We start from the raw sequence: 12,091 nt of genomic DNA on the forward strand, positions 1-12,091 counted from the left end.
TAAAGCGGCCAAGGAGCGCACCGAGCAAGAGAAGCAAGAGGCTTGGGTGGGTGAGGTGCAGCAAGAGCTCCAGGCTCTCGTGACGAAGCACGAGGCGTTGGAGCTTGATTCAAAGACGCGAGAGTCTAAGCTTGCCGCGGCCCTCGAGAGTGCGAAAAGTGCCAAGGACGAAGCCCAAAAGGCCCTCCAGGAGATCGATGCGATGAAGAAGATAGCGGTGGGTAAGGCATTCTATATGCAGAGCAAGCATGTAAAAGTAAATTACCGATTACTTACCCGAATTCGGAGCTCTCTAGGAGTATTCGCAGATTTGCCTCGCAGCGTGTCGGATTCCGCACGGTTTTACCAGTTCGAGGAGAGAAGCTCAACGGAGAAGCTGTTCTGGTCTCAGTATACTGGGACCGAACACCCGATGCCTCTGAGAGACCAGCTAAAGCAGCTAGTCGAGCTGCACAAGGCGGCCGAACAGGCCATGAAGGGCCTTATAGTCCGGCTGTGGTCTGGCGACGCCCTTCCGAACAGCTACTTTGGCCTGGTGAGGCGGCTTGTGGATGCCTGCCCACGGCTGGAGGTCGTCAAGCGGTCCGTCTGCATCGAAGGTGCACGCCGGGCTTTCGCCCATGTGAAGGTGCAGTGGGCCAAGCTAGACGGCGTGAAGCTGATCAAGGAAGGGCCGCCGCAGGGCAAAGAGCATCGCACCCCCGAAATTTATTATGAGCGTGTCCTGAAGGGTGCCCGTCTTGTAGCGGACGAACGTTCCAAAGATGTAATATTTGAGTAAACTTGCTCGTGTGATCCTGGATAATGAAAACTTGTTTCATATGCGCTATGCAACGCTTGTGTGAATTTAAAATATTACCTTCTGTTTGGCCGTTTATCCAATCTGAGAGATGGCTAGTCCTCGGCTTCTGCCCCCATGCCACGAGTGCTGGGGTGTTCGGGATAAACCTGAGCACTCTTGTTCCCATATTTGGATCCTTCGAGGGAGGTGCTCAGCACAACGAACAAGGCAACCGGACTAATAATGCTTTATCACTCTCACTTAGCCATAGAATTCTATAATTTTAAATTTCGGCGAAGCCCGTGGTATTCGGAAGGCCGAATTCGAGGCGCGATACACTCCTTTAAGCCGGACAGGGCCGGCCCCTCGCCCTAAGCGGCATAAGTCTTTAGGGACTCGAAAACCTCACCGAACAGCGACCAGTCTCTCGCCTCATCATGACAGTCAGTTTTAGCTTTCTCTACTGAGGTGCTAAGCCCGGCAGAACCGGTGCACAATCGCAGTAGTTCTCCTAGCGCTACCTTAGCCGATAGAGCGGACCGTAAGGTACCAAAACATAGGAGCCGGGCAAACCCAACAGTTGACCAAAGACATGATTCGGAGCTGATGCATATAATGTTATAAGTTCGGGGTGCCGCACTTGTGAAAGTGTTCGGACTTTTCATACCATATTGTGGGGTATGTAAGCCCCTGGTGTATTGGCCGTACCAAAGTGTACGGTTGCAAGGCGTCGTTAATGAACACATATATATATATAACAAGAATGCAATAATAGTCGTGATGTTATGCATTGTTTTTTCAAAAAGGGGCGTTAAAGCCGAATGATACAGATAGTGCGATAAGCAAAGAGTGGGACTATGTCCCTTCCAAGGGCAAGCCGAGGAACAGTATTAAATCAAATATTTCGCTCGATATTGTAATCCACCTGGGAATTCCCTGGTGTGACGTAGCTTTCTGCCTCCTTGGTCGCTGCATCATGTGTTCGGCAATAGTGCTGCCGGACAGGGTTTCCAGAGATCAAGGTCCTGAAAAAGAGAAAAATAACCAAACGGGAAGCCCCTAGTGCGGTTAAAGCCGCGTCTTGGGGCGTGTCGTAGTGTGCCCCCTCCCCACCTGTGCCCATGGTATTTTTAATGCGTAATTATGTACGCGTGGCACGAGTTTCGCCGTTTGGCTGAGACTGGGGTGGGGGCCGCATTGCTACGCGAGCTCAGATCGTGCCAGGCGGTCGAGTTGCCGATTGCTCCGAGCGCGCTTGAAGGTGTCCGGGTCTTGGAACTCCGAACTGGTGGATTGCTTTGAGAGGCTGTTTTGCGCTTCTGCTGCGAGGGCCGCAGTGTTCTCCTCTGTTCGGAGAGAGTGCTCTGTGTTTCCATTGACTGTAACAACCCCGCGAGGTCCTCGCATCTTGAGCTTGAGGTATGCATAATGCGATACCACATTGAATCTCGCAAATGCGGTTCGCCCGAGCAGTGCATGATAACCACTGCGGAACGGGACTATATCGAAGATTAACTCTTCGCTTCGGAAGTTATCCGGGGATCCGAAGACCACTTCTAGTGTAATTGAGCCTGTGCAATGGGCCTCTACGCCTGGAATGACGCCCTTAAAGGTCGTTTTTATGGGTTTGATCCTTGAGGGGTCTATACCCATTTTGCGCACCGTGTCCTGATAAAGCAGGTTCAGGCTGCTGCCTCCATCCATAAGGACTCGAGTGAGGTGAAATCCGTCAATGATTGGGTCCAGAACCAGTGCGGCGAATCCGCCATGACGGATACTGGTGGAATGGTCCCTGCGATCGAAAGTGATCGGATGGGAGGACCATGTGTCGAATTTTGGGGCGACTAGCTCCAACGCATATACGTCCCTGAGCGCACGCTTGCGCTCCCTCTTAGGGATGTGGGTTGGGTATATCATGTTCACCGTCCGCACTTGTGGGGGAAACCTCTTCTGTCCTCCGGTGTGTGGCTTCCGGGGCTCCTTCTTGTCATCGCTATGTGGCCCCTTGTCCTTGTTTTCGGTAATTAACTTGCCGGCCTGCTTGAACACCCAACAATCCCTGTTGGTGTGATTGGCTGGCTTTTTTGGGGTGCCGTGTATTTGACACGAGCGATCGAGTATACGGTCCAAGCCTTTGAATCCAGCATTGACTTCCGTATCCTCGGTATTATCGCTGTTAATGCGGCGCTTATGTTTGTTGCGACGTGACCTGCTATTGCCGTCTTTGGTATCCGAAGTACCATGGTTCTTTGATATGTTATTACTGCAAGCCAGCCAGTTGTCTTCTCCCGCACAAAAGCGGGTCATGAGTGTCGTGAGGGCTGCCATAGATTTCGGCTTTTCCTGACCGAGGTGCCGGGCTAGCCATTCGTCGCGGATGTTGTGTTTGAAAGCCGCTAGGGCCTCTGCATCTGGACAGTCGATGATTTGCTTTTTCTTTGTTAGGAATCGAGTCCAGAATTGCCTGGCTGATTCTTCTGGCTGCTGAATTATGTGGCTCAAGTCATCGGCATCTGGTGGCCGCACATAAGTGCCCTGAAAGTTGTCGAGGAATGCGGCTTCCAGATCTTCCCAACAGCTGATGGACTCTGCTGGCAAGCTGTTAAGCCAATGCCGCGCTGGTCCCTTGAGCTTTAGTGGGAGGTATTTGATGGCGTGTAAGTCATCACCGCGGGCCATGTGGATGTGGAGGAGAAAATCCTTGACCCATACTGCAGGATCTGTTGTGCCATCGTATGATTCAATATTTACAGGTTTGAAACCTTCTGGGATTTGATGATCCATAACTTCATCTGTGAAGCATAGGGGGTGTGCGGCGCCTCTGTATTGGGCTATATCGCGACGCAACTCGAATGGGTCTTACCCGCTGTGTTCGGCCCAGCCGGATTTACTTTTACTGTATCCGGCATGATGTTTATCGTCTCGCATAGTGGCGCGCCCCCATGATCCGTAGATCGATCTTGCATGCTATGCTTTGTCCTCCAATATGTCTCGTAGGTCTGGGGTATCTCCCCATGCCTTTTTATTTGAATGGCGTTGGGGTGCAGGCTGAGTTTTTGGCAGGAATGCCTCTCTATCGCGGCCACGAGGTGGCCGATCAGCCGCATCATACGCTTCTTCCTCTAGTCGGGGTAGCAACCTGCACTTTGGGTAACTCTTGGAGGGGCGCTCGAGTTTATATTCCTCGGTCGCGAGGACTTCAGTCCATCTGTCAGCTAGCAGATCCTGATCAGCTTGAAACTGCTGCTGCTTTTTCTTAAGGCTATTTGCCGTGGCTATAAGCCGGCGTTTGAAGCGCTCTTGTTCGACGGGATCCTCTGGCACAACGAATTCGTCGTCGCCGAGGCTTGCCTCGTCTTCGGAGGGGGCATGTAATTATCATCCTCCTCTTCTCCATCTGCCGCTCTCTCAGGAGGGCTGGCACCTCCATCCTCCTGCTCTAAATCTTGCTGGAGGGGATTGTTGTTGTCTTCGGCACTATCCGGAGTATTATTATCTCCTGTGCCGGTATCACCACTTTTGCTTTGGCGGGACTTAGAGCGGCGCCGCTGACGTCGGCGCTTGGGTTGCTTCTTGGAGGGGTCATCCTCCGCTATCTCGTCGCCATTGCCTTCTTTGGGTGTATCCACCATGTATATATCGTATGATGAGGTGGCTGTCCAATGCCCTGTGGGCGGTGGTTCCTCTTCGCCTCCCGCATCGTCGTCCATACCGTCAATGTCTTCGGAGTTGAAGTCGAGCATGTCGGTTAAGTCATCGACAGTGGCTACTAAGTGGGTGGTGGGTGGGCCGCGAATTTCTTCGTCGTCCACATCCCAGTCCTACCGGACATAGTTCGGCCAGGATCCTCCTGACATGGAGAGAGACCTTAATGAGTTCAGTATGTCGCCGAAGGGCGAGTGCTGAAAAATATCCGCGGAGGTAAACTCCATGATCGGCGCCCAATCGGATTCGATAGGAACGGGCGCGGGCGGTTCGGAGTCTGTGGCCGGAGAAGGATCCGGCAGTTTAACAACACGGCTCTCGTGCAAGGTAAGGTCGATGTTCGGCTCGATCGCCGCTAAGGGTAAGGCTTCCGCGGCGGGGTCCATCCACCCGTCCGCGGAAGGCGCAACTGGCTCCGAATTGAGGGTCGGAGCAGCTGCCTGTGCGATCTCTTGAACACTATCCAATGGTAGAGCTAAATCGTACTCATCGTGACCGCGTGGCGCACAAGGCAGTGGCTCGAATCCGTCGAAGATCAAGTCTCCGCGGATATCGGCCGTGTATTTTAAGCTTCCAAACCTGACCTGGTGGCCAGGGGTGTAACTTTCAATATGCTCCAGATGGCCAAGCGAATTGGCCCGCAGTGCAAAGTCGCCGAACACAAAGATCTGTCCGGGGAGAAAAGTCTCACCCTGGACTGCATCGCCATCGATGATAGTAGGAGCCATCAAGCCTAACGGCGACGACACAGACGAACTCTCAATGAAAGCACCAATGTCGGTGCCAAAACCGGCGGATCTCGGGTAGGGGGTCCCGAACTGTGCGTCTAAGGCAGATGGTAACAGGAGGCAGGGGACACAATGTTTTACCCAGGTTCGAGCCCTCTTGATGGAGGTAAAACCCTACGTCCTGCTTGATTAATATTGATGATATGGGTAGTACAAGAGTAGATCTACCACGAGATCAGAGAGGCTAAACCCTAGAAGCTAGCCTATGGTATGATTGTATGTTGTAGTTGATGTTGTCCTATGGACTAAAACCCTCCGGTTTATATAGACACCGGAGAGGGTTAGGGTTACACAAGGTCGGTTACAAAGGAGGAGATATCCATATCCGTATTGCCTAGCTTGCCTTCCACGCCAAGTAGAGTCCCATCCAGACACGAGACGAAGTCTTCAATCTTGTATCTTCATAGTCCACCAGTCCGGCCAAAGGATATAATCCGGCTGTCCGGAGACCCCCTGATCTCTTGTGCCAGAATCACTATTTTTGCTTTGGCGGGACTTAGAGCGGCGCCGTTGACGCCGGCGCTTAGGTTGCTTCTTGGAGGGGTCATCCTCCGTTGTTCCGTCGCCATTGCCTTCTTTGGGTGTGTCCACCATATATATTTCATACGATGAGGTGGCTTTCCAGTGCCCTATAGGCGCTGGTTCCTGTTCGTCTCCTGCATCGTCGTCCATACCGTCGATGTATTCGGAGTCGAAGTCGAGCATGTCGGTCAAGTCATCGACAGTGGCTATGAAGTGGGTGGTGGGTGGGCGTCGAATTTCTTCATCGTCCGCATCCCAATCCTGCCGGTCATAATCCGTCCAGGACTCTCCTGACAAAGAGAGAGACCTTAGTGAATTCAGTATGTCGCCGAAGGGCGAGTGCTGAAAGATATCCGCGGCAGTGAACTCCATGATCGGCGCCCAATCGGATTCGATTGGAAGGGGCGCGGATGGTCCAGAGTCCGGAGGAGAGTCCGGCGATGGGAAGTCACGGGCCTCGCGAAGCATAAGGCTGGTGTTTGGTTCGATCTCCGTTGAGGCTGTTGCCTCCGTGGCGGGGTCTAACCACCCGCCCTCGGATGGCACAGGTGGGTCCGAATTATAGGTCGGAGCGGCTGCAGGTGCGGTCTCCAGGACACTGTTTGGTGGCAGAGCTAAATCATTCCCATCTTGACATTGCGGCACACTCGGCAGGGGCTCGAATCCGTCGAAGATCAAGTCTCCGCGGATATCAGCCGTGTAGTTTAGGCTTCCAAACATGACCTGATGGCCAGGGGCGTAGCTTTCAATCTGCTCCAGATGGCCAAGCGAATTGGCCCGCAGTGCAAAGCCGCCGAATACAAAAATCTTTCCGGGGAGAAAAGTCTCACCCTGGACTGCATCGCTAACGATGATCGAAGGAGCCATCAAGACTGATGATGATGACACTGAGGAACTCTCAATGAAAGTCCCAATGTCGTTGTCAAAACTGGCGGATCTCGGGTAGGGGGTCCCGAACTGTGCGTCTAGGCGGATAGTAACAGGAGGCAGGGGACACGAAGTTTTACCCAGGTTCGGGCCCTCTTGATGGAGGTAAAACCCTACGTCCTGCTTGATTTATTCTTGATGATATGAGTATTACAAGAGTTGATCTACCACGAGAGCGGAGAGGCTAAACCCTAGAAGCTAGCCTATGGTATGATTGTCTGTTATCCTACGGACTAAAACCCTCCGGTTTATATAGACACCGGAAAGGGCTAGGGTTACACAAGGTCGGTTACAAAGGAGGAGATATACATATCCGTATTGCCTAGCTTGCCTTCCACGCTAAGTAGAGTCCCATGTGGACACAAGACGATGTCTTCGATCTTGTATCTTCATAGTCTAACAGTCCGGCCAAAGGATATAGTCCGGCTGTCAGGAGACCCCCTAATCTAGGACTCCCTCAACTGGCTTTCTAAGCACAAGGCTCAGCTTGATTGTGCTGCCAGGCAGAATCAATTGACACACTCGTCTGAGGATGTGATTGTCTTTGCCGCTCGTGACGATACCATTCGACTATTTTCTCTCAACGAGAAGGGCGAGTTGGATGCCATCTCTTAGATTCCAGTCATTTGTGAATATCAACACGTCTTCCAGAAGAGCTTCCAGGAATGCCTCCTCACTGGCCAGTTGAATTCGTCATCGATCTTGAGCCTGGCATGTAACCTGTTTGCAAACGTCCTTACAAGCTTGGACCTGAAGAGTTGAAGGAGCTGAAGAAACAACTCGATATTCAAGAGCATATGGGTCTCATCCGACCAATTTCTTCTCCATGGGGCTGTGGTGTTCTTTTTGTCAAGAAGAAGGATGGAACGGACCGACTTTGTGTCGACTACCGTCCATTGAACAAGAAGACCATAAAGAACAAGTACCCACTTCCCAACATCAATGAGCTTTTCGAATAACTCAAAGGTGCTCAAGTATTCTCCAAGCTTGACCTCCGGATGGGCTATCATCAGATTCGCATTCGTGAACAATATATCCCCAAGACAGCGTTCAGAACAAGCTATGGTTCCTATGAATACACTGTCATGTCTTCCGGCCTTGTCAACGCTCCTCCAACATTCTCTCGCATGATGAACTTCATATTCAACCCCTACACAAATGACTTCGTCTTGGTCTACCTCGATGACATTTTGGTCTTTCCAAGAACAAGGAGGATCATGCCAAGCACTTGAGATTGGTGCTGGACAAACACAGAGAACATCAGTTCTATGCGAAGTTTTCAAAGTGTGAGTTTTGGCTCGATGAGGTTCTCTACCTTGGGCATATCATCTCTGCCAAGGGCATAGCTGTTAATCCTGAGAAGGTGTCTGCAATTGTGAATTGGGAACCGCCTCAGAATGTGAAGCAACTCTGCAGCTTCCTTGGACTCGCAAGCTGTTGTCGAAGGTTCGTTGAGAATTTATCTAAGATCGCGAAGCCTCTTTCCAACCTCCTTCAGAAGCATGTGAAGTATGTCTGGTCGCCTGAATGTGACATCGCTTTCAACACCCTCAAAGATAAGTTAGTCACAGCTCCAGTTCTAACTCTTCCTGATGAATCCAAACCATTCGAGGTTTTCTGTGATGCTTCCCTTCAAGGTCTCGGTGTTGTGTTAATGCAAGAGAAGAAAGTTGTGGCCTATATCTCTCGCCAGTTGAAGCCCAACGAAAAGAACTACCCCAATCATGACCTCGAGTTGGCGGTAGTTGTTCTTGCTCTTTTAACATGGAGACATCTCTTGTTGGGAAGAAAAGTGGACATCTTCACTGATCATAAGAGTCTCAAGTACATCTTCACTCAGCCCAACCTCAACCTCAGGCAGACTCGTTGGGTCGAAATGATTCAAGAGTATAATTAGAGTATTGAATATACTCCAGGCAAGGCCAATGTCATTGCTGACGCATTGAGCAGGAAGGCTTACTGCAACAGTTTGATTCTCAAGCCCTACCAACTAGAGCTTTGTGAAGCTTTCCGCAAACTTAATCTCCAAGTTGTTCCTCAAGGATTTCTTGCCAACCTCCAAGTCTCTCCTACTTTGGAAGATCAGATTCGCGAGGCTCAACTTCTTGATGCTATGGTGAAGAAGGTGAAGATTGGGATTTCCAAGAGCCAACCCTAGTACAAGTGCTATCGCCTTGATGACAAAGATACTCTATTCTTCGAGGATCGAATTGTTGTTCCCAAGGGTGACCTTCGTAAAGTCATTATGAACGAGGCTCACAATTCACTCCTGTCTATTCACCCTGGAAGTACAAAGATGTACCATGACCTCAAGCAGTCGTATTGGTGGACTCGAATGAAGCGCGAGATTGCTCAGTTCGTGAATGAATGTGATGTCTGCAGAAGAGTGAAAGCAGAACACCAACGACCAGCTGGTCTCCTCCAACCTCTTGCCATTCCAGAATGGAAGTTTGACCATATTAAGATGGACTTCGTTACTGGATTTCCCAAGTCCAAGTGTGGCAATGATGCTATCTTTGTTGTCATCGACAAGCTCACTAAAGTGGCTCATTTTCTTCCTATCAAAGAATCTATCACATCAGCTCAGTTGGCAGAGCTATACACCTCCAGGACTGTCTCTCTGCACGGCATTCCGCAGTTGATATCTTCAGATTGTGGAAGCATCTTCACTTCTAAGTTCTGGGATTCCTTTCAGAAGGCCATGGGCACCAACATTCGCTTCAGCACAACATTTCATCCTCAAACTAGTGGCCAAGTCGAGCGAGTCAATCAAATTCTTGAAGATATGCTCAGGGCATGTATCATTTCTTTCGGTATGAAGTGGGAGGATTGTCTTCCATATGCCGAGTTCTCCTACAACAAGAGCTTCCAAGCGAGTTCGGGCAAGGCCCCATTCGAGATTCTCTATGGCAGGAAGTGTCGTACTCCTCTTAGCTGGTCAAAGACTGGTGAACGCCAACTTCTTGGCAACGACTTGATCACAGAGGCTGAAGAAATGTGCAAAGTCATTCGTGAAAATCTCAAAGCCGCGCAATCGCGCCAGAAGAGTTACTATGATAGCAAGCATCGTGACTTGGCTTTCGAGATCGGAGACCATGTCTACCTCCGCGTCTCTCCAATGAAAGGAACTCGTCGCTTTGGTATCAAAGGGAAGCTTGCCCCTAGATACGTGGGTCCTTTCAAGATCATTGGCAAAAGAGGAGATCTCGCCTATCAACTTGAGCTTCCATCCAACTTTGCAAATGTGCACGACGTGTTTCATGTGTCTCAGCTTCGCAAGTGTTTCAAGACTCCTGACCGCACCATCAACTTCGAAGAGATTGATCTCCAAGAAGACCTGTCTTATCATGAGCATCCCATTGCTATTCTTGAAGAAACTGAGCGCAAGACTCGCAACAAGTCTATCAAATTCCTGAAAGTGAAGTGGTCACATCATTCCCACCGTGAAGCCACCTGGGAACGCGAGGACCACCTCCGTTCCGAATATCCGGAGTTTTTCTAGTCCTGGATCTCGGGACGAGATCATTTCGTAGTGGTGGTGGTGGAGTGTTGTAACGCCCCATAGGTAACTTGCCATAGTTGTATTCCAACTCTTACCATTTTTGGCACTAAGTTATGATATTCCTCGTTGTTGGGTTTTGTCTTCGTTTTGCTTTTTTCCTTTTTCATGCATCTCATATCATGTCATCATGTACATCGCATTTGCATACGTGCTCGTCTCATGCATCCGAGCTTTTTCCCCGTTGTCCGTTTTGCATTCCGGCACTCCTATGTCCTCCGGCGTCTCCTTTTACCTCTTTTTGTGTGCGGGTGTTAAACGTTCTCGGATTGGACCGAGACTTGCCAAGCGGCCTTGGTATACTACCGGTAGACCGCCTGTCAAGTTGCGTGCCATTTGGACTTCGTTTCATACTCCAACGGTTAACCGAGGAACCGAGGCCTAGTGTGTGTTGTAGCCCAACACCTCTCCAAAGTGGCCAAAAATCCAGCTAAACCCCCTCCATCATCTCGGTCATTCGATCACGATCGCGTGGCCGAAAACCGTGCTCAATTTGGAGTCTCCTAGCTCCCTCTACCTATAAATATATGCCCCCCTCTGAAAATCTCGCAGTCCAAACCCTAAAAAACATTCCCTCCGCCGCCAGACACACCCGTGCCGCCGCGCCCAGCCACCCAGGAGCCGCCACGTGGCCTCCCGCTGCCGTCCACCGCACCGTCCCGCTCGGGCCCGAGGCTGGCCCCCGCGGCCCGGTCTCCGCCGCCCCGCCGCCGGGCTCGTCTCCTCCGCGCCCGCCCGCGCCCGAAGAACGCCGGCGTGCCTCTTCTCCGGTGCCGGTCGTCTCCGACGTCCCGCGCCAGCGCCGCCCGGTGCTCCGGCCGCCGCCCGCCGAGCACCTCGCCGATCCATCGCCGGATCTCCTCCGCCGCCCCTCACCGGCTTCGCCCCCCCCCCCACCGGCGAGCACCTCGTCGCCGGATCTCCTCTCCGGCGAGCTTCCTCTTCCTATACGGATTTCGGTGAGAGGATCCGATCAAGCTCGATCCGCATGCGATCCAGATCTGCTATAGTAACCCTAGGGTTGACCTCGTTTTGCCCTAAGTCTGCATTATTTTTAGCATTCTTCATCACATCATAACTTTGCATCTGTAGCTCCGTTTTGGGCGTGTAGCAAATCAAACTGTTCGTCTGGATGTGTACTTCATTTCATTCCATTGCACCATGTTCATCTGAGTTCATCTTGATGCCCTAAATTCTGTTGCAAGAGTGCTATGTAATGTTAGTGTCTGTCTCTTATCAGATTATGGACATTTGTCATTTTTGCCATGTTTAATGTGTGCCTCCTATGAACTTGAGCCCTACATGTGTTTTGGGCTATGCCATGCCATCTTTACAGGGGTGTATGTCATGTATTTTTGTGATCATTGTGGTGACTAGCACAAGCATGCAAAGTAGCTCTAGTGATGTTGCTGATTTCAGGGACTTAGAATTCTTCTAAGTCATTTCCCTGATGATATTTTTATGCCATGTATTCTTGTTGCTACAGAGTGATCCATGCCTCTTTTGAGCATGTTCAGTAAGGATGATTTTGAGATATTGTTATGGTATATCCATCCATGTCTTTTTTTGCAATTATGGAGTCCCTAGCATGACTCAATCTTGCGCTAGTTTTGTAATAAAATGTTCGTGGCAGATTGTTTACATGTTAATCAATTTTGCCGAGGTTGTTGTAGTTTATCCTTGCATGTTATGAGGTTCTTCTTGCCATGCTTAGCTTATTGATCATGTCTTCTTGCTGGGTGTATGCTTAGTTTGTCATGCAATGCCTTGTGGTGAGTGCATCGAGCTCGTAAACATGCCTACGTAACT

The sequence above is a fragment of the Triticum urartu genome, chromosome 2A (genome assembly GCF_056163025.1).
Source record: "Triticum urartu cultivar PI428250 chromosome 2A, HENAU_Tu73, whole genome shotgun sequence".
NCBI classification, from domain to species: domain Eukaryota; kingdom Viridiplantae; phylum Streptophyta; class Magnoliopsida; order Poales; family Poaceae; genus Triticum; species Triticum urartu.